We start from the raw sequence: 5000 nt of genomic DNA, 5'->3' as shown, positions 1-5000 counted from the left end.
TGGAAGTGAACCAAGATAGAATAGTGTGCCCGGGTGCACCCTCAAGCAAGAGAACTCCAATCCAAGAGACAGATGAAGACCATGGTACAGAGGCTATGGTACGACCCAAGACTAGAGAACAATGGTTTGATTTTGGACTTTCCTTCTCCTAGAAAGCTTCTTACCATAGCTAAAGTGTCTCTTGTACCCTTACCAAGAGGAACGTGGCCTCTCTATGAATTAAAATGAAGCCCAAAAATGATATTTGCATTCATTTTAGATACTTGACCCATATATCAGTCACTAACACCAATAGTTATTTTTTTGGAAAATTTTGGAATTCTTCAAATTTCATGGAACGTAAACCACAACACGAAATCCACGTTTCAACACAGATGACACACAAATGCGTAACATTGACAATTTGACATGCGCTTAGCACGCGTGGATGCTTACGGTAAGATGGATGCTGAAATGAATATACGTTACAGTGCACAGTGTTATCAAACATTACACAAGCAGAACATTTAAAGGAAATGTATATACACTGATGAACATATATAGTACCCTGCGAGTTTTTCTTTTGGTTTGGTTAAAAGAAGCACGTCTATTCTAATAAACAAACAACATTGGAAGAACATGAAAAGACGAATAGAGAAATTATCTTCAGATCTTCCTAGAATGACATTCTGTACGTAGTACTATGTATGCAATTAATTCTAACAGTCATGCCTTCTCCATTCTAATACTCAATATTACATGGTATCCTATAAGTTTTATTCCATATGTGACCAGATTGTGGAATGATTTTCCTAATCAGGCCGTTGAATCGGTGGAACTTCATAAGTTTTATCTTGCAGAGAATGTTTTTATGTTGAACAGGGTGACATGCGTCTCTTTATAGTTTATATATAACAGATCTATTTCAACGTCGTTACCGATCTGAAAATATTTCATAATCATTATTCGTTGCGTCTCGTGTAGTTTGTTTCTTCATTTCCTTTACCCTAAGGGATATTTTCCCCTGTAGGAACAGTTGGGCTTATAGCACCCAGCTTTTATAACGAAGGTTGTAGCTTGGCTAATAATAATAATAATAATAATAATAATAATAATAATAATAATAAACTTGATAGTGCGGTTCCCGGTTGGCTTGAGAAGCTATAGTGGCGAAAGCTGATGCCCATACCTAATTTTGAATATAACTCCATACTACACGCTTTTTTCGCATTTCTTGTAAAAACCATAGTCATTAAATAAATTATGAAAATTATAAAATGGGGAGTTATCTTTATATTGTCCTGTATACACACACGTACGTGTACACACACACACACACGAACACACACACACACGAACACACACACACACACACATATATATATACACAGTATATATATATATATATATATACTTATATATATATACTTATATGTGTGCGTGTAAATATATAATGTGTATATATATATATATATATATACTGTATAGTATATATATGTGTGTTTGTGCTTGCATATATACATACATATATATAATATATACATACATATATATATCTATATCTATATCTATATCTATCTATCTATCTATCTATATATATATATATATATATATACATACATACATACTCGATCAAAATATCTTTCTTCCTATAACAAATGTCAGGAAGAGAGAGAGAGAGAGAGAGAAAAAAAAAGGATTGCCCGATAAATCTGAAGTTTTGATAAAAAGTCAGATGTAACATTTCCGTTGCCCTTGAATTTTGTTTTGCATTCTGTCCCAAAAACAACACCGCCCTTATGATGCAGAACCTGTCACTACTGACACTCTGTGAGAGGGGGAGGGCCTTACAACCTGTGTACTTGTTTCTAATGATTCAATGACGTCATCTCTCCTTGGAAAGAACTCGTGGTCTCGAATACTAAAAACTTCTGATAATCAACTTGATTGTTATTTCTACATTGTGTTTATGTATATGTATATATATATATATATATATATATGTATATATATATATGTGTATATATATATGTATATATATGTATATATAATATATATATACATATATATATATATATATATATATTGTTACTAAGGTCTTTAGAAAAAGATGCCATAAGCCTAATGGCTCCAACAGGAAAAATAGCCCAGTGAGGAAAGGAAATAAGGAAACAGAATAATGTGACCGATTGTACCCTTAAAACAAAATAACTCTAACCCAAGACTCGAAAACCAAGGCAGTGGAAGGCCATGGTGCAGAGGATACACACAAGACTAAAGAACAATGGTTTTTTTTTTTTTTTTTTTTTTTTTTTTTTTTTTTTAGTTCCCTTCTCCTAGAAGGCTGCATACCATAACTAAAGTCTCTCTTCTACCATTACCAAGCGGAAAGTAGCCACTGAACAATTACAGAGCAGCAGCTAACCCCTTGAGTGAAAAAAATTGTTCGGTGATCCGAGTGTTGTCAGGTGTATGAGGAAAGAGAAGAATGTGTTAAAAATGTAAAGAATAGGCCAGAATATTCGGTGTATGTGTAGGCAAAGAAAAAATGAGACATAGCCAGAGATAGATCAAATTGTACTGTCTGGCCAGTCAAAGAACCCAATAACATGCGTGAGTAAACAACAAACTATGTTCAATAAACACTGCTAACAAGCTATTCAGTGCCAACTTTATCAATACATGATATGAAAAATATAATTTTATATTAACACTGGTCAAAGTCTCCAAAGAGTATAGCTAACAAAGAACAGTAAAAAATAGATATTTTAATGAAAGATAAGTAGTTTTAATAAAGTAATTTAATTGGAGTCGAAATATTATACAATTTGGGATGTATATAATACATTGCGAATGTGAATGTATTGAAGACTAATTTGGAAATTTAGTCCTTCTAAGTTCTTGCCTCCCAAATGATAATGTTACACGAAGAAGCCTCGTCTGTATAACATGTAAAGTAAGCCACTGTTCTTCTGAGTGTGGGCCATTATAGCAATAATGGGATACTTAAAATACTGATGAAAATTCCTTGTCTCAACTCCCCTATATAATATGGAGCAAGTGTGTGTTTATATATATATATATATATATGTGTGTATATATATATATATATATATATATTTCCTGTCGTGCTTAGGGGAAAGGAGTACTCATACCCTGTGAGAATGAGTACCCAGAGAGGTAGCCTATGCTCTGAAACCACTCACAAATTGCCGAACCAGTGGGTTGTAGTTAGGAAAGGAGGGGTGGGAAGGGTTGAATCTCTTGTGTGTGCATATATCTCTAAATATTTAAGACTTAGTTTTTGACGGCTAGGGTACACTAGTAACTCAATAATAATGATTATTATTATTATTATTATTATTATTATTATTATTATTATTATAGGGGAATACTGCTGCCCCCTTCTTTAGTATTTACTTTATTATAATACAAATAAAAATATACCATTACAAGAAAATCAGATAAAACAATAAGCTCAATATGAATATAAGGTAAAAAGTCTTGGTGAAATGATTAACCTAACTAACCAAACAGCCTTCAATTTGCTCACTTTCATTTTAACGAGGTAGTCAACATAGCCATAAGGACCGTTTTATTGACAATTAGCGGTGACTTTAGATCTTAACGACATCAACTGTGGCCTGAATAATCAGTCCCTTTCATTTGATGTTCACAATATACCGGAGGTATTGTTGAACTATTTCAAAGCCTTATTATTCTGTCAATATTTCAGCAAAATGTAAAATTCTTTTGAGATAATGGAGGAGTTTAATTTACATATTTCATTTTTTCTAAACGAATTTCAATAAATTGATAATTCGGTAACTGTAAAAACCTCTCTCTCTCTCTCTCTCTCTCTCTCTCTCTCTCTGTGTATGTTAACATTAACAATTGTATCTATTCACGAGGCAAAAAAAATGTTACATAGGTCAATAAAATCTCTCTCTCTCTCTCTCTCTCTCTCTCTCTCTGTATGGGTATGTTAACATTAACAATTGTATCTATTATTCACGAGGAAAAAAAAGTTACATAGGTCAATAAAAACTCACTCTCTCTCTCTCTCTCTCTCTCTCTCTCTCCATTACTGGTTGTATTTATTTGCTAAATAATAAAGTAAAAGGTACATATAAATTCAGTAAACAATCTCTCTCTCTCTCTCTCTCTCTCTCTCTCTCTCTGTATGTGTATGTTAACATCTATTATTCACGAGGAAAAACTCTCTCTCTCTCTCTCTCTCTCTCTCTCTCTCTCTCTCTCCATTACTGGTTGTATTTATTTGCTAGATAATGAAGTAAAAGGTACATATAAATTCAGTAAACAACTCTCTCTCTCTCTCTCTCTCTCTCTCTCTCTCTCTCCCTCCTCTCTCTCTCTCTCTCTCTCTCTCTCCCGCTTGTTTGTGTGCGCGGTCAACACCCAACGTAAGACGAAACCATACGTGGACCGAATGACGTCAATGAGAAGCGGAAAGTCTTACGAGTGCAAATTGTGCTAATTTTCCAGCGTTTGGTTAGTATCCCGTAATCATCGCGTGCATGGGCGGTTTCAAAAACACGGGCGTGATAATGGGAGGACTCCGCTAAATACTTTTCAAAGGTACCATCTACTAGGGTCAGAGAGAAAGGCCGTGGGGCTAAGCATGGTCTTAACTGTTAGACTAAACTTATCTAACAACCTCCACTTCAAACGGTAAAATTCATAATATATATATATATATATATATATATATACTGTCTGTATTTACATATAATTGGTCTATGGTATGTCTGATTGATTGACATGAGGTTTTTTGGCATCCTGACATGTAAGGTCTTTGACGCCAATTTTGGTCTATATATACCGTGTATATATATATATATATATATATATGAATAACTCTTGCATGTAAACATTTGTAAATAAACTTCTTACAAACGAATTAAATCACTCGTCTACGTAATTTAATTTAAGAAATATTTTCTGCTTGTAATGAGATGTAAACGCTTTCTAAAATTATAACCAAAAGACTAAAGTTAAAA

At 33.4% G+C, this 5000-nt stretch overlaps 1 protein-coding gene across 7 annotated transcripts in view; it reads right to left on the bottom strand.

The window, feature by feature from the left end:
- The window catches only part of LOC137627799 (myosin-IIIb-like), a 205067-nt gene that overhangs the window by 106618 nt on the left and 93449 nt on the right, over positions 1 to 5000 (bottom strand). The window lies entirely within an intron of this gene.

This window comes from Palaemon carinicauda, chromosome 35 (assembly GCF_036898095.1).
Source record: "Palaemon carinicauda isolate YSFRI2023 chromosome 35, ASM3689809v2, whole genome shotgun sequence".
Lineage (NCBI taxonomy): Eukaryota > Metazoa > Arthropoda > Malacostraca > Decapoda > Palaemonidae > Palaemon > Palaemon carinicauda.
Note: the sequence above shows the minus strand (reverse complement) of the source record. Positions and strands in the feature narration are given on the sequence as shown.